Below are 18,694 nucleotides of genomic sequence, written 5' to 3'. Positions count from 1 at the left end.
TTCTGCTCTGCTCTTATCGCTGCTATTCCAAAGCCTGGGGCCTGCAGGGCATCCAGGTCCCAGAGCAAGGATTTCCTGGGGCCGTTCAGCGCTCCATGGATACACAGCTGTGCCACGGGGAGGTCACTCCCAGCACGGCAAAACACCTGAGCACGTGTTTAACTTTAATCACCCACGGGGGCTTGTAGGATGAAATACAAACAGAGCTAGCCACCAGGGTGAGCTGGGATTTCTCTTTCATCCATCTCTGGAGGCTGCTGCTGCAGCCTGAACTAAAATATAAATGAGGTGAGCGAGATGAGCTCGTCCTCTTCCTCCAGCTGACGGTGGTTCTTTCATAAAAATGTCTGATGCACCCAGCAGCAGCTTCTCCTCGGGAGAGTGGCTGCCAGCAGTGCCCGTGCCCTGCCAGGCTGGAGAGAGATGCCAAAGCCCACATGGGCAATGTCCCCAGAGCCGGGGGACAGGGGGACAGGGGGACAGGCCAGGCTTGTCCCAGCGCTGCTCGGGGGCTGCAGGGACGAGAGAAGGGCGGCTCAGCGGGGCACGGGAAGCTCAGCCCGCTCACTGTGCAACCTGCGGGCTCCCCAGCTGGAGGAATTCGACCGCGTTCCGCTGGGATGGGGCACAGCAGCCGAGAAGACGCCAGCACAACGGGCCCCTAATACTTGTCAGCTGTGCCAAATAACCAGGTTATTTCCCCCAGCCAGGGGAGAGCAAGGAGCTGACCCTCACCGCTGTGGGGGTGTTACAGCAGCCCCGCAGTCCCGGCAGGAGGAACACAAAGCCCCCAGTGCAGCTGGTTCTTCCCCAGAGAGTGCACATGCCTCTGCTGTCTGCAAGTTTTTGCTCCAGCCTCAGCTCAGCGCAGCTCTCTCCTCTCCAGCACGGAATCGTTTCGCTCCAATTGGTCTCATTTTTAACCAGCTCAGCCCCAGCGCTCAGTCACAATGTCACAGATACCCAAATATTCAAAGCAAACACAATCCACCATTTTAAAGCCACAACGGTAGCAAAGCAGGGCTGGGGGGAGATGCCGAGATGGTGAAGATCTCCGAGGTGCAGGCACAAGCACAGGCTGGTGTTTTCTCCCAGCATCAAAGGCCCAGCGCTAATCCCATTGCAATGGAGATCACCCCAGAACCAGCCCCGCTCCTCCTCAGCCCGGGCTGGGCTGAGCCTAAGAAAAGCTGCTCTTTCCCCACCTGCTAATTAATTACCAGCCATGCCTGTGTCCCTTTGACCATTCACAAGATGCCACGGGAAGATTGACGCAGTGCCATTAATGGGGTGACATCCACCCGAGCATCACCCTTCCCCGCAGGAAACTGGGGCAGGAAAAAATCAAAATCCCTCCTCCCGCAGGGATGCAGCCAAGGGAGGGCCTTTCATCACCCTCCTGGCTCTTACCTGTGCTGCAGCTACGAGGCTTTTGGTGCTTGCTGGCCATGGCTGGTTGGGGCCCTGAGGAGCTGCGGGGTCCCGGAGCATCGGGGCGGGTGTGGGACCTGTCCCGGGCACGGGTATCTCCTCCAGAGCAGCAGCACCGCGCCCCTTCCCCCGCTGCCCAGCCCCGCACCTCGGGAAGAACAAGAGCTGGTGGAAGGGGGGGCTTAGGAAGGAGAGGGAAGGGGGAGAAGGGAGCTCTGGCAGATGCACACACACGCACAGAGCAGGGGCAGGGGCAGGGTGGCACTGCCTGCCTGGCTCTCCCCATCGCCGCGGGCTGGCTGCTGCCATGGGGGAATGGCCAGCATCCGCTGCTGGCCCGGGCACGGGGAAAGGGTCAGGGAAGGGATGGGAAAGGGACGGGAAAAGGACAGGAAGGGGAGAGGAAAGGGAAAGGAAAAGGACAGGAAAGTGATAGGAAAGGGACAGGAAAGGAATAGGAAAGGGATGGGAAAGAGACAGGAAAAGGACAGGAAAGGGATGGGAAAAGGACAGGTAAGTGATAGGAAAGGGACAGGGAAGGGAGAGGAAAGGAAAAGGAAAGAGACAGGAAGGGGATAGGAAAAGTACAGGAAAGGGACAGGAAATAGTCAGGGAAGGGACAGGAAAGGGAGAGGAAAGGGATGGGAAAAGGACAAGAAAGGGGTAGGAAAGTGATAGAGAAGGGACAGGAAAGGAATAGGAAAGGGATGGGAAAGAGACAGGAAGGGGACAGGAAAGTGTTAGGAAAGGGACAGGAAAATGATAGGAAAGGGACAGGAAAGGGACAGAAAAGGGACGGGAAAGAGTCAGGAAAGGGATGGGAAAAGGACAGGAAAGTGATAGGAGAGGGACAGGGAAGGGACAGGAAAGATTCAGGGAAGGGACAGGAAAGGGACGGGAAAAGGACAAGAAAGGGGTAGGAAAGTGATAGGGAAGGGACAGGAAAGGAATAGGAAAGGGATGGGAAAGAGACAGGAAGGGGACAGGAACGTGATAGGGAAGGGGACAGGAAAGTGATAGGAAAGGGACAGGAAATAGTCAGGAAAGGGATGGGAAAGTGATAGGAAAGGGACAGGAAAGGGATGGGAAAGTGATAGGAAAGGGATGGGAAAAGGACAGGAAAGGGACGGGAAAAGGACAGGAAAGGGACGGGAAAAGGACAAGAAAGGGGTAGGAAAGTGATAGGGAAGGGACAGGAAAGGAATAGGAAAGGGATGGGAAAGAGACAGGAAGGGGACAGGAACGTGATAGGAAAGGGACAAGAAAGACATAGGAAAGGGACAGGAAAGTGATAGGAAAGGAATAGGAAAGGGACGGGAAAGAGTCAGGAAAAGGACAGGAAAGGGACAGGAGAGGGATGGGAAAAGGACAGGAAAGTGATAGGAAAGGGACAGGAAAGGGACAGGGAAGGGACAGGAAAGAGTCAGGGAAGGGACAGGAAAGGGACGGGAAAAGGACAAGAAAGGGGTAGGAAAGTGATAGGGAAGGGACAGGAAAGAGATAGGAAACGGATGGGAAAGAGTCAAGGAAGGGGCAGGAAAGGGAGAGGAAAGGGATGGGAAAGAGACAGGAAAGGGACAGGAAAGTGATAGGAAAGGGACAGGAAAGGGACAGAAAAGGGACAGGAAAGAGTCAGAAAAAGGTCAGGAAAGGGACAGGAAAGGGATGGGAAAAGGACAGGAAAGTGATAGGAAAGGGACAGGGAAGGGACAGGAAAGATTCAGGGAAGGGACAGGAAAGGGACGGGAAAAGGACAAGAAAGGGGTAGGAAAGTGATAGAGAAGGGACAGGAAAGGAATAGGAAAGGGATGGGAAAGGGACAGGAAGGGGATGGGAAAGTGATAGGAAAGGGACAGGAAAGGGACAGGAAATAGGAAAGGGATGGGAAAGTGATAGGAAAGGGACAGGGAAGGGACAGGAAAGGGATGGGAAAAGGACAGGAAAGGGACGGGAAAAGGACAGGAAAGGGATGGGAAAAGGACAGGAAAGGGACGGGAAAGTGATAGGGAAGGGACAGGAAAGAGTCAAGGAAGGGGCAGGAAAGGGAGAGGAAAGGGACAGGAAAGTGATAGGAAAGGGACAGGAAAGGGATGGGGAAAGGACAGGAAAGGGACGGGAAAAGGACAAGAAAGGGACAGGAAAGTGATAGGGAAGGGACAGGAAAGAGTCAAGGAAGGGGCAGGAAAGGGAGAGGAAAGGCACAGGAAAGAGTCAGGAAAGAGATAGGAAAGGGACAGGGACAGAAAAGGCACAGGAAAAGGACAGGAAAGTGGCAAGAAAGAGTCAGGAAAAAGGAAAGGGACAGGAAAGGGATCAGAGCCTCATGTGCCATCAGAGCGAGGAAAGGACTCATTTTATTTTCAAAAACTGTCACTCCTCCACATTCCTACTCCCATGTTATCTATAAAAAACAACAAAACAAAACTCTCCTTTACTTTTAATTATTTTTAACTAACTAAAACAAAAAAATTTCCCTAAACTATAGGGTTTTTTTTCCTTTTCTTGAAACCGATTGAAACCTGCTCTAAACTAGACACCCAAAAAACACCAAAAACTCACACCTATAACCCACCAAAACATAAACCCCAACATTTCCAACGCCAAAAATCTAATAAAAAACTAAATAAACCAAATTACAACCCATTAAAAAACTTTCTAAATTTATAATCTCTTTTAAAACAACAAAAAAAATTCTTATTTAATGTCATTAATTTTTCATACTAATCAATACTTTACCTATTAAATAAACAAATGTTTCCACTTTTCTCCAAAAAAATCTTTATCCCAAACCAAAAAAAAAAAAAATTACTTTTCTAAGAAAAACCTTCTTTAAAGATGTTTCTCCTAAAATTACCCCAAATCAAAACAAATACAATTTTTGGGCTCCATGGTCTTTGTTTGCTGTCACCTGGGTGAGGGAAATAGATTTGTAGAGAAATGTTAAAGTTTGATAGAAGGATGATATAATATATATTTGTGGATAAATTTTAGGATAAGAAATGTTTGGTTATGGAATAGGATAGATATTGTTGAGAGAGAAATGGAATTAGAAATAAGTTTTAAAAGACAGTTTTGTAAATATTTTAGAGAACTAGAACTATGAAAGATGTAGTAGAACTTACGAAGGGTAATTTTAGATAATTGGTTTTAAGGTATTTGTATTATAGTGTAGTAAAAGTTGATAGGTTAAGAAATGCTTATAATGTATTGTATGACTTTTGATTGTGATGGTGTGAACTATAGCACCTGTATTGTCTCACCCTTCACACGAGACTGAAAATGGAATAAAAGTTTTAAAAATGCTTCTTAGTTGTTCTATTTTTGGGTTAGAAAAGGGTTTAATCTGACAAAATCGGTGTTTGGTGTGAGGAATAAAATATTGGTTAGTTCTGTGTTGTAAAATTGTATGAAGACGTCAAAGCCTTCATTATATAGTATATAGTATATAGTATATAGTATATAGTATATAGTACAAAGTATATATTATAGAGTATATATTAATTATATATTCTATATTGTAGTAGTATTATTAATAATAATGATAATGATAATAATTTTAATAATGATAATGACAATTACTAAAACTAAAGCTAAATTATTGCTATTAAATAATAACAATAACAATAACAGTAACAACATTATTATTATTGTTGTTGTTGTTGTTGTTGTTATTATTTCTCTACAAATCTATTTCCCACATCTGGGCATGAAGGGATTGCGGTGATAATTCAGCTTTTCGTGGGTGACTCCATTCTTCCTTTGAAGATAACAAAACCCCCAAGGCCAGTGCTCGCCAGGGACACTGAGGGATGGAAGGGGCCTGACCCGGTCCTCTGGAAGGAAGGGAGAGCTTTGTAGCTCAGGCCTTTTTCAGCTTCTTTGAAAGCTCCCAGATCTCTTCCCCTCCTCTGCTCCAGTGTTTTGCCACTCAGATCTCACCTGGGGGAGCTCAGTTTGGTCAGAGGGATTAAAATGAAAGTCAAGTCAGATGCTTGAGGTATCCTACCCTCCCCAAAACCGCCACTCACCCATTTTACTCCAAGGTTACCCACTGGTGTTTGCAGACACGTGGCTCTCTAGCCACAGGGCTGCTGTTAATAGAAATCGGTGGGTGATGCATGGGTTTACAAGTGCAGAATTTCCAAGTCAATACCCTGCCCAGCAGTAAACCTGGGAGCACACCAGGCCCGTCCCCAGCTCTGGGTGGCTGTGTTCAGTCACACACCTTCAAGACTCACCTAAAATGATCAACATTCCCACAGCAGAGGATAGGATCTGTCCTACCAAGCCAAAATCCAGTACCCTGCCTGCTCCACTGGCCTCAGGATGTTGGCACCCAGCTCCAGGAAAGCTCCCCATCATGGGTCACCCTGCCAGGAGCTGTCAGAAGATATTTCAAGTCTCAGCATTCCATCAGCCCTGCAGGAGAAAAGGTCTTGCTGTGGGTCCGTGGCTGTGGACGGATTCTCTGCCTGGAGCAGCACATCCAAGGACCAAGGGATGATCACTTCAGGGCCCTTAACCAGGTATTGATGCCTTGGGTTTTAGCTTTTCTATTTTTCACGTTCTGTGCTGCTTTAGTGTGTGGCTCTGGGCTTCATGAGGGGATGGTGAGCTCTCTTCATAGAGCAGGGAGACAAAACAATTCCTTCTCCAGCTGGGGACCAAGGACAAATGACCCAAATCTCAGGCCCAAGAGCACAAACAATGTGGGCTGAAGAGAGAAAAACAAGCAGGATGGGACTGCATGGGCTAAAGCTGGAATTGGACAATTAACTCCAATGTGCAAATGGAGCAGAACTGATCAAAGTGAGAGACCCTGTGACCTGGTGTCCATTTTTTGTGACCATTTTGGTTCCTCTTGGGTGCAGCCCTGGCTGGGCTCTTGTGCTGCCAAAGGTGGATCCATTGAGGCCTCCTAATAAGTTCCTGCTTTATTCTTTAGCTCTGTCCAGCCTCTGTTCTAGGTCAGCCTTCACAAGGCATCAGTATCCCATCCTCATTCCCACAAGAGCACAAGAAGCTGAGGTTTGGTGCCATGACAAGGTCATGGCTGTTTCTCCATCCCAGAGAGATCCCAGTGGTGCTGGGGAGCTGATCCCTTTAGGATGCTAAAACTGGGAGCACTATCACTGCAAAGGGGCTGTGGGCATCTCTCTTGCAGCTCTCTGTATTACTTACATCACTAACAAAGCTGCCAGGAGTCTCTGAGGATGCACAGCTTTCCTACAGCCCAGGGCTGGGAGATTTCCAAGTGTCATCCATTCTCTGTAGGGCTGTTTTTAATGCAGATACACCGCAGAGCCATTGGGGAGGGTGGGCAAGAACCATCTTTGGGGAAAATAATCCCCCCATCTGCGTCTTGTGGGGAGTGAGGAGCTGTCTGCTCTGTGCCCCAAGCCAAACTTCTAGTCTCTAGGAGGACAGACACTCTGGCAGCCTTGCAGGCTGGGATCTGACTCTCCCAGAGGGGGGAAGAAAAGGGCAATTTGATGATTTGCAGTGTGGTGTCCAGGACCTCCAAGGGGACACTTGTCAGTGCCACTCTCTGTCACCACCATGAAGGTGCCCCCCAGCTTTACAGGGGCAGGGACAGCTTCTCCCTGGGCGACCCAGGATTTCCAGCTGCATGTGAAAAAGCAGGTTTGTATTGTATGCGTGCAAGATCCTAAACTTAGCGAGCAAGATGTTAATTTGGGAGGGGAAAATAGGCCATATTTATGTAACTGTGAAAAGCTGCAGCGAAGGCTACAGATCCAATGGGAGAGGAGCGTCAGCTCCCAGCTCAGGGCTTTGTGAGAGCTTCAGCAACTGCATATTCATCACCCCACACCCCAAAGAACCAGCTTTGAGGCTTTCCAGGCTAAGAATAGAGGGCTTGTTGTGTTTGCTGCTCCACGGGCCGGGTTTTGTCCGGGATTAGAGGCACCAGGGTGTGGAGCTGCAAATGGCAGCATCTCCTCCCGCCTGTGAGCTCCGGGCCCAGCAGGGATGGAGAGCACAGAATAAAGGGTGAATTCATTCCCAGCCACACAGGATGGCATTAGTGCTGGCCCTCTGCTCACAGAGACGTCCTCAGAACACGACTCCCTTGTGCACAAACAAAACCCAAGCGTTTTTCCAGGCAGGGCAGCTGGGGCAGTGCCACCACTGAAATTAGCAGCTCGTCCTGGCTGTGAAGCCTGATGGCTTGGATCCACCTCGGGTCCCTGCAGGGGCAGACAGCTCCCTGCCAGCCTGTGACATTTCTTTCCCCTTCCACACGCATTCTCTGCCCTACTTAAACCAGGTTGGGAGTACAGCAATCCCCGGCCTTGGAAATGGAAACCCCAGAGGCAGTCACTTCAGGGTTTTTCAGACAGCCCTGCACTTCAGAGGTCTTTCAGCTCCAGAAATCATCATGTGGCAGTGCTGGCACTGGTGGGAAGCAGCTCAACACTGCACCTTGCTTGGCTTTGAATTTGTCGCCCTGGGACTCTGGGAAAGCCCTTTAAGGGCTGAACTGGGCTCACAAATGGCAGCAAAGTCATTCCTGGGGGGAAACCAAGAGGAAAAGGACTGAATTGTGCAAGCTCCTGTGGCCTCTGGCTCCACTATTCCCTGAGCCTGGGGCCATATTCCTGGACACTTATCCTAAAGCAGCAAGGGATGAGACCCCCAGAAAGGATGGTGACCCAGGGCTCTGAGTACCTGTAGCCAAGGGCAGCACTGATCACAGGCACTGGCTGCAGACAGCAGGATGACTCCTGTCCACCTGAAGTCCAGCCTGGGAGGTGAGGGAGGCCACCACATCACAGACTGAAGGCTATGACTGATATGAGGTGTTGTTTTCAAATAAATGGGGACAGAAATTGGGTTTTATGAAGCATGCAAGGAAGTGCTCTGCAAAACATTAATCCCCTGAGAGAATGCACAGTCTCTGGAGAAGGTCTTTCTTGCTAAAACATCACATAACAGAGAAGTCTCTTGGGAAAAGACTCCTGAGATAACCTCTCTCCTAAAATAAATGCCTCTGGGAGCAACTGTCTCAGGGAAGAAAAAAAAAAGTGTTCTAAAAGCTACTATTGATTCTGTATTTACCCTCGCTGCTGCAGCAGCACACAGAGCTCAGAGGTGAGCCATCATCTTCCAGTGCTCCTTCCTAATCAGCACTGAGAAGGATGCAGCAGCATTCCTGCTGCTCCCTCATTTCCTCCCCGATCACTCAAACCCACCCACTGTGAGCAGCAACTCCACAAAACGTGTCCTGGAGTCGTCTGGCAGCTTTGTGGAGCGCGACAATGGGGCCATCCCATCTGCTGCTGTTGGTTTAGCCCTTGCATTGCTAAAGGAACATCTGGGAACGCTGCTGAGCCACTGCTCAAAGAGCAGGGACACGTGGGTGTCTCTCCCCTCCGTGCTGTGTGACCCCAGCATCATTTGGCAAAGGAGGAGAGGCCAAGAACCAAGTGGTGCCTGTCCCCTGCCCAGCCTGCTGTAATTAGCCACTCTCGTGATGCTGGCCACCATCCAGGCACTTGGCCAAACGCAGTCCAGACACTCTGACCCTGAGAATTGGCTCCCATGCCTGGAAAACCATGTGCCAGCTCTGACTAAGCACCTGCAGGTTAATTTATCTTTCACATTTCCATCAGGGCAGCCCAGCAAAACCCAGAGCCACCCGGGCAACCAGCAGAAAGTCCCTGATAAACAGCCATGAGTTGGGAAAGCCTGAAAATTCTCAAGGAAATCTGCATGGAGCAACTGAGCACTGAGGATCTGGTGCAGGGGGCATTGGAGACCAACCCTTCTGCTCCTGGCAATGCTACAGAGCCAGGAAAGATTCTTTGGATGTCTTTAGGAGAGGAAGGCCAAAGCATTCTAAAGCCTAGTCGAGCAGCTTGATAAAACCTACCAGTCCCCACTGTGGTTTAAAGCCATAAATCTGTATTTATTGCCCAAATTCTGCATATCCTGCAGTCCCCTTATACATGAAAACAAGGTGACCCTCAGAGAGGGGGTCATATTTCAGGATGTTCCATCACCTGCCTTTAGCAGCAGGAAAATGAGGTGTTCCTGAGACAAGAGGAGTTGATCCAGATCCATTCTGAGCTCAGACTGATTGCAAAGACAGCGTGGATGCAATTCCCAGGAGTCCTGTGGACTTAAGGCAGCATCCACAGAATGCAATGAGGTACTGTGTGAATAACATCTCCCTAAAAATCCAGTATGGGGGACATGGTCATCCTCTTGGACTGTACAGTTAAAACCAAGAGAAACAGGCAATGAGATCAAGAAAAAAAAAATAATAATGGACTTCCACAGCTACCTAAGCATGAGCATCTCTCTGTCTGGGAAAACAGATGGACAGAAGTGGAACAGAAATGGACACCTGCTAAAGAAGCTGGAGTGGTCACAGAGTGTCACAGCACCTCTGCATGGCCCAGGGCATCACCACGCCCAGCACCCAAAGAGAACCCCATTTATTCACCCACATCAGTCTCTGCCTTCCCTGCTGGCAGGAGGAAGCAGCTTTTCTGTGCCAGACAGCACCCAGGCACAAGGCAGCAGTGAACAGCTCTGCTCTGAGCAGCACGGACTGGGATGAGGGCAGCGTGCAGGGTCTCCTCAGGAGCACAGCTCCAAGCCCCAGAATTGGGCATTCGGGGTGAGAGCAGCAGGAGGAGCCAGCAGTGTGTGTTTTGCTGTCTGCACCACAGTTTACACCCAGCGTGGTGTTTGCCTTTGCACAATGGGCCCAGTTTGTTTACTCATGTTCAGCTTGTGACCCAGCGTCAGCAGCAGCAGCCTCTGCTGGCACAACAGCTGCTGCCTGCAGGGCTGCTTCCTCCAAATCCAGCATCTCACACTCACTGAGTGCTTCTCCCAGGGTTTCCATCACCATTTCTCAATTTATCAAGGCTCAAAACCTCTCCATAGGTTTTAGGAGGAAACCTACCTTCAGGAGGAAACCTACCTTTAGGAGGAAACCTACCTTAGGTTTTAAGTTTTTCTGTTCTGCTCTGGTGTGCAGCTTTTAGCTTTATATTAAATGTTACTGGGATCTTTTCACAGGGAGGTGAAGACAAAACAATCCTATTGCAGCTGGAGATTCAAGTACAATCTCTTCAGATTTCAGGCCCAAAGCATAAACAACGTGAGAAGAGGAGGGTGGGCAAGCAAGCAAGGAGGATGAAACTTCATAATTTGAAGGTATTAACTGGCCAGTTAACTCCTGGATGCAAATGGACTAAAACTTATAAAAATGTGAGATCTCGTGACCAAGCACTCTTTTGCTTCTATCTTGGAGCCATCTGGGTACTCTGCCAGGGTTGGGCCTTTGAAGGCACTTCAATAAATACCCACTTTATTCCTCTAAATCCATCTAGCCTCTTCCAGCTCCTTAAGGCATCACACTAGCCTACACAGTCTCAAATTTGTACTAGTTTGCTCACAAATAATATAGGAAACATCATCTTTTCTTCACCATCCCAGACTGAATTAAACGACCTGAAAATACCCATTTAATTTACCTTATAGCAGCCTTCCAGTACCTAAAAGGGGCTTACAAGAAGGCTGGAGAGGGACTTGTCACACCAGCATGTAGTGACAGGACAAGGGAGAATGGCTTTAAGCTGAAGGAAGATCAATTTAGATTAGCTATTAAGAAGAAATCCTTTCCAGTGAGGATGATGAAGGCTGCCCCACCCCTGGAGGTGTTTAAGACCAGGCTGGATGGGCCCTAAAGAACCTGGTCTAGTGGAAGGTGTCCCTGCCTGTGGCAGAGGGGTTGGAATGAGATGATGTTTAAGGTGCCTTCCAGCCCAAACCATTCCAGGATTTTTTTCCTGTTAGAGACGGGTACCGAGCAAGTTTTACAGCAGTCAAGTTCCTCACCTATCCACCCAAATTTATCAGAAAGCACCACAAATCATTCTGAAATCACTTCAAAGCTCTTTATTGGAATTTCTGCCACCCAGGCAGCCTGATTTCCCAAGAGCCCTGTTGAATGTAATTTTTTCCCTCTATTCTAAGCAAAGCCCTCACTATTTGTCATTATCACCAGCAGTGCTACTCAGCACTTCTTTCTCTTGAACTTTCTAACAATGACAACTATGAAAAATAACCATTTTGGCCTTCCTGACATTTTTTGATAGTTCTTTCTGTCCCCATGATTATCCCACATGGACATTAACAGCCTGAGGAGGACCAAGAGAAATGCTGACCTCATTTGTTGCGATTACCAGGACCACTGAAAGGAAGGGTTGTCACAGTCAGAACAAGTATTTCTTAAGTTAATGGATCATGATGAAGCAAAATGCATTTTTTCCTGCAGGTTTAGAGAATAAACCAAGCCCAGGGTTACAAAGGGGAAGTGTTTTTATTCACTGAGTAGTGGCACCTTTAGGTCAGTGTCACCAAAAGCTCATTCCCAACAGTCCAACACTCCATCTATCATGAAATGTTATTGAGCAAATTTATCCAGCTCCAGGGAGGGAGAAAAACCCCCAAACAAACCTGCAGCAGTTCAAAAGCAAAGCCAAGTGAAATGCAAGAGTTGCCAAAGAGGCCATAATTCAAATTCAGCTCAATTAGAAACATCTCAGTGTTTTTACAGTGTTAGGTTCAAGTCCTGACTGTGGAGAACGAGGTGAGTGAAGCAACTCACCCTCCTGAGCACCTTAATCCTCTTTTATGATGGACACAGCCTCCGGCAGAATTCTCATCCTCAATTTTCCCTATCCTCCTGGCATACTTAATAAATAAATGAGCACCATGCATCGACTTCTACGTTAAATGACATTTCCTGATTATGAACTTGTTAAAATGACTGCAATTTTCTATAACTGCACATTATATGATGCCTAGTCTTCACTGTAGGATGCATAGTATCACAGAATTTATATATCTACACACAATTTGCACCTCTAGCTTTTAGTTCCCACTGCTGTAAAAGACTAAGGAAAAAAGCAGCAATCTCTTTCAGGATTTCAAAAGGAACAGTAACCCCCAGGAAAGCACACCAAAATCTTCTGTGTCACTGGCTATTTAAAGAACAGCTTCAGTATTTCCTACTGTTGCATAATAGAATTTGATTATTTTGACACTTTTCAGTATTTTTAAATCTTTTTAAGCTGGAGCAATGGGGAGGCAGCATGAATTAGCTGCACCTTATTTTATTTCTGTCAGCTAATTTCTATGTCCTCCAAAGCTCAGTTATTTAGTCCTGCTCCTCAACAGAACTGCAGCAGCTATTTTAGGAGGCCATGCAGTGTTCTGGGTCCAAAATCTGGTCCTGGTTGAAATAATGAAGGGCTGTTCATCAGGCACCCCCCAGATGCTTTGATCAGCGCTGCCAAGGAAGCAGTGAGGAGCAGAAAAAAGGGATGGAAATGACCTTGATGCAAAGAAAAAAATGTCTGCAGGCTCCCAACTTCAACAGGAGGTTTTTCAGGTAGCATTTACAAAATTATAAACTCGCAGAAATTGCCTTTCAGAAAGCATCACTCCAGCTGAACATTCCTGACTACAAAGCACATTAATTCAGTCAGCACAGTGATTTAACTGGTGAGTCTACATTTAATAGGTGTTTATATTCATTAATATTTATCTCATCTTCCACAAATGAAATTAGTAACAGCATGCCAGAGCTTTTCTCCACATGGCTCCTGCAAATGCATTAAACCCAGCTATCTCCAGAGGCAACTGTGGGCAGAGCTTGGCCCTGTGTGTTTCTGTGGCAGCTGTGCTAAAATTATGCTCCTCCCATTAAAAGAATCCTTTTTTGCTGGATCTGGCTTTAGTTATACAATATTAACAGTGAAAATAGGAGCTGAGAATTCATGGCTTCATATGCTTTCAGTTTAAATTCTATTTAGAGAATTCTTGGGATTTTTACAAGACATCTTAAGCATCCAAATCAAGCTCTCGCCTTCCATAATTGCTTTTTTAATCCTTTACTATGAATATGACAGCGTACCTTTTATTTAAACTCTTTCCTTGAAAAGAAGCATGGGAGGTTAGAGATGAGTGAGCTTTAAAGTACTCAGAGAAGGATGGAATGGTTTGGGTGGGATTTAAACAACATCTCATTTCACCCCCCTACTGTGGGCAGGATACCTCCCACTGTCCCAGGCCGCTCCAAACCCCATCCAACCTGGCCTTGGACACTTCCAGGGATCCGGGGACAGCCACAGCTTCTCTATGCCAGGGCCTCTTCACAGGGAAGAAAGTTCTGGAAGGCAACAATGAGGTCTCTTCCCCAGACTGTTTCTGGGAGGCTCCCTCTGGGACAACACCCTGTGGCACCTTGAGCTGCTCAGCCTGTCATCCATTCACATCTCCTCGTGGTTCTCTAGCAGGTTTGTACAAAGCTGCAAAAAAAGGGCAATTCCACATTTACCAGGGGTGTGTCATCCTCAAGAGAACTCCTGCCTCTGGGCAGTGTTTGGCTCTGGCTGATGCCTCAGGTTTTAGCTTTTCTATTTTTCACATTCTGTGCTGCTTTAGTGTGTGGCTCTGGGCTTCATGAGGGGATGGTGAGCTCTCTTCACAGAGCAGAGAGACAAAACAATTCCTTCTCTAGCTGGGGACCAGGGACAAATGATCCAGATCTCAGGCCCAAGAGCACAAACAACGTGGGCTGAAGAGAGAAAAACAAGGAGGATGGGACTGCATGGGCTAAAGCTTGGACAATTAACTCCAATATGCAAATGGAGCAGAACTGATCAAAGTGAGAGACCCCGTGACCTGGTGTCCATTTTTTGTGACCATTTTGGTTCCTCTTGGGTGCAGCCCTGGCTGGGCTCTTGTGCTGCCCAAGGTGGATCTATTGAAGCCTCCTAAAAAATCCCTGCTTTATTCTTTAGCTCTGTCCAGCCTCTGTTCTAGGTCAGCCTTCACAAGGCATCATGGCCATTGTTGTTTTGCCACTTGGAGTGAAGTGATGCTGTGTGAAAGGATGGGAGTCACTCACTCCTTCTCCTCAGAGCCTTGGTGCTGTAATTGCTGTCAATTTAGTTCTGTTCATGCTGTAGGAAAAAATCTATTGAAGGATTTTCTTTCCCAGAACTACCCTGCATGTCTTTTCTCTTTACATACAAGTAAAAATAATGGCAAGGAAAATTGAATAGATGACAAACAAGGAGCTTGCATTTCAAGGGACAACATCAAGGAGCTGAGGACTTCATCTCCAATCCCCTTCAAATTGCTCAAGTAAACAAGTAAAATTCTCAGGACTGAGTTTTAAATCTATCACTCTCCAAGTAGAGTGTAATATTAAAAATTCCAAGAGTACACTGTGATTGCCATTCCAGAGAAAATTGGCTCCAAACAGGCCCCTTGTACCAAATGTTCTCAGAAATGTTTTTATACTGTTCACTTTGCCACTTGGGCAAGTAGAAAGTGTTATCCAAATTTGCTTCTTGCTTTTTCAGATAGATTGGGATCTTTTTGAGCAGTTAATATTTTTAAAACTTATATATAAATAGGTGATTTAATACTGGTTTTTGCACCAAAAAATACGTGGTCACTGGAACTGAAGGTTGGTAAATACTAACAGCAAGATGTGGGGGAAAAAAACCCACAAAAACAACCAAAAAGAGCATTCAGCTTTGGCCATCCAGCTGTCCATGGGTGTATGGAAAGTCACTGCACAGAAGGCACGCAGAGATTTCCCCAGGAAAGTAGGTGAAATTGCCTAAAACTGTACAGCTTAAAATAAATGTGAATGAAAAAAAAAAAAAAAAAGATGATATTAATTCATGAAGTTATAAGCAGAACAGAAAACACATAAGAAATCTGAATATCATTACTTCTATAAGCTACATGGGAAAGTGCCTTGTGCAATGATCAGGTGAGAGGTTTAAATTAAGCATGAAGAAGTAGTTTTTAGAATAACACATAATTTAACACAACTCAAGGCTATAAAAATACAGAAGGGAGCCTACAAGAAAGAGGGGGAGGTAATTTTTGCAAGGGCATGTAGTGACAGGACAAGGGGATAGAAGTTTAAAGTGACAGAGAGCAGGTTTAGATGGGATATTGGGAAGAAATTCTTCCCTGTGAGGGTGGGCAGGCCCTGGCACAGGATGCCCAGAGAAGCTGTGGCTGCCCCTGGATCCCTGGGAGTGTCCAAGGCCAGGCTGGATGGAGCTTGGAGCAACCTGGGACAGTGGGAGGTGTCCCAGGGTGGAACTAGAGGGTCTTTAGGACCCCTCCCAGCCCAAATAAATTCTTGGATTCTATGAAATACAAATATGGTTAAAATATAACCAAATTAATGAGGGAACCATCCACAATGCTTTTCTTCAGCTCTGCAGTGAACACCAAGACTATCAAAACATAAGCAAGCTGGCTCCTGATGGGTTATTAGAGAAAAATGTGACCAATCCATCTGAACATATCGGTCACAGAGCTCTGCTCGCTGCAGAACTGTGCCTGGCACAGCTGGTGACTGCATGTAATCATCATTTTTTAATTACAGAAAACAAAGCTTCCAAAGGAACACAACAAACTAGAGCACAAGCCTGGAATCAGAGCCCAAACATTTAGAGGTGAAGTCATGTGAAGCTGATATGGGGGATTTCCACCTGGCACTGTTTAGGTGGCTGAGCACAAGGGCTCAAAATGCACCAGGAGTGCTCCAAACACACCCCAGTGCAAGCAAAGGTAAGAAATAACTAGGGTAAGAATAGAAATCCATACATCTGAGAGCAAAAGTTCCCTTTATCCTTCTGCTTTTGGCAATACAGACTCATTTTTTGGGGCTGCCTGCATTCAGTGCAGCAGCACTGCTCCTTTCCTCACAGTGGGAGAGGTGCTGGTGGAACCCAGAGCAGCACAGGCATTCCTGGGATTGGGAGTGTACAAAGCCCTACCTCCTGCCCACAGCCAGGATAAAATGTACCAATTTATTTGGTACAATTTTATATTGTACCAAATAAAATTTGGGTACAAATCCAGCTGCAAACAGCTGAAACCATTCGTGGAATATTTCAGCTGACATGTTACAAATGCTAATATTTTCTGTTTTCAGCAGAACTGGGAATTCAGCAGCACTCTGAACCTCTGGGTATCTGCAGCACAGGATTACAGAGAGCTGCTGTGATACATTGCAATTCAGTAAATTGTATTGTAATTTAGCTAATCTCGAGAGAGATACCAGCACAATACAGGATTAAATGCCATATTAAATTCTGGGAACACTTTCTGTCTTTGTGGCACTTTATAAAAAATCCTTCCAGCTAAATTCACCCAAACCACCTGGGATGGCTGAAATCAAAGGCTGCAATTTCTCCTCAGCTTGGCCCAACTGGAAATATTCTGGATAGGCTTGGAAACTTTTAAGAAACAAAAAAATTGAAACTAAAATAACAACAACTCCCACTTTGGCTGCTGAGAATTCCACCAGCATGCTACATTCCTGTCCTGGAGGTGGGGGAAAATATACTGAAACACACCAGAAATTGATCTCTGCTTCCACACACGGGTAGTATAAATTTACTAGAGGGTTGTTCAGGTCAAATCTATTGAAACATACGCAGAGTAGGTTCTCCTAGAGGTGGGGAATAACCTGTCCCTCATTTTACCAGTGTTTTGTTCAGATCCAACAGAAGAAAAATCAGTAACAGGTGGGGTCAAAGAGTGCAGAGGCCTCACATCCAACCCTGGCTCCTGCTAGAGCACTCCTTGTACAATCCTAGTGCCCACCTTGATCTTCACATCCCATCTGTGCCAGTCATGAAGTTCTCTGGAGTGGAGAGGATCATGTCAGGGAACATTCAACCTCACTCTCTTACCTGAAGAATAATTCTTAACAGAAGAGCCCGGGATTTGGCATCTTCTAGCACAGCTGACAGAGCAGCATTTCTCCACGTTTGTCTGATACAGGGAAAATAACAAAGAGCAGAGGCAATAAGGGCTCTGTGAGGCTTTCAACATCTCTTTTCAGGTCACAGGCTGGCATCTTCTCTCTAGCAAGCAGGAGATTCTGGTCTGCAATATGACCAGCCCCGAGTTCCACGGATTTCTTTGTACTGCCTGTCTACTCTTGCTCCTACCAAAATACGCAGATAAGTGTGCCAAGCAGATCATGGTTTCAGGGATTTTCTGTCGATTTGGCTTCTACAAGCCCAAGCACAATCCTACACAATGCTCTATAAAACAAACGAAGAAAAACACCTCAGTATCTTCTCTGTGGCAACATTCACACAACCCTGGCAAACTCACACTTGTCTTGGAAGCCACCTTCATTCACCAATCCAATCACAAATGGCTTGCCTGGATTTGGGACACACCTTTTGACATTTAACCTAATAGTGGCATGACAGCAGAGTTCAGACAAGGTGTTTGGTTGCACTTTTTATTTCTAAGTGCAGTGAGTCCCTCATCTAGCAGAGGATAAACAACCAGCACCCAAAGTTGCTTGCACAAGAAGGATGTGCACGGCCGGGAGACAGCTCCCTCACATGTTTTAACAAGTGCTCTCAAAAAGAACGTTCCAGGCAGGGTTACATTTCTGTCTGAGCCTCCCAGAGCATCAGCTTCCCCTTGAACACTTGATAATCCTAATCTGGGACTCAGCAGAGGTAAACAGCATTTGCCTTTGCAAGCAGGTGCTAAGCAAGTGATACGCTACTCCTGATTTCACAATTAAAAAGCAAAGTTCAGCACATTTTGTTTGTAATTACTATAAATAATAGCCTGCGGGGAGTGAAGAACTTTTGAGAGTAACTTATTTCCTATGTTCCATGACCTCAATCAAGCCTATGACATCCCTGCTTTGGAACACAGATGATCCTCAAGCAAATTCCATGCAAATCTTAATCACACTACCAGTGAAGAAACGAAATCAGAAAATCCAGCATCCTCTAAACCAGCAGTCTGACTACAACACATAGCCTGCAGTGGCTGTACTTTGTATCACCACTGACAAGTCAGGAGAACAAAAATATCTGGTATAACTGCCCCAGGGTGACTCTCCTCCCTGCAAAATAACAACAAAAATTAAATAACTGCTTTTAAAGTCACAGAATGTCCTCAGTTGGACAGGACCCACGAAGATCATAAAGTTTATCATGGATCTGCTTAGGCATCCATTTTTTAGGTCAGCTTTTTTCTGGAAACTGAACCTCACTCCATTACTGATAGCTTCTACTCAGAGAAAGAAAAAAATTGGTTAACTACAGATGAATTGATTTCAAGTAAAAATTAGCAGCCTATATAAGGAAAAAATGAAGGAATTCAGTGTTTGGCTACAATGAATGTGAATACAAATCCAGGA

The sequence above is a fragment of the Anomalospiza imberbis genome, chromosome 9 (assembly GCF_031753505.1).
Source record: "Anomalospiza imberbis isolate Cuckoo-Finch-1a 21T00152 chromosome 9, ASM3175350v1, whole genome shotgun sequence".
NCBI classification, from domain to species: domain Eukaryota; kingdom Metazoa; phylum Chordata; class Aves; order Passeriformes; family Viduidae; genus Anomalospiza; species Anomalospiza imberbis.
The sequence above is the reverse complement of the archived record's forward strand: the minus strand, read 5'-3'. Positions refer to the sequence as shown.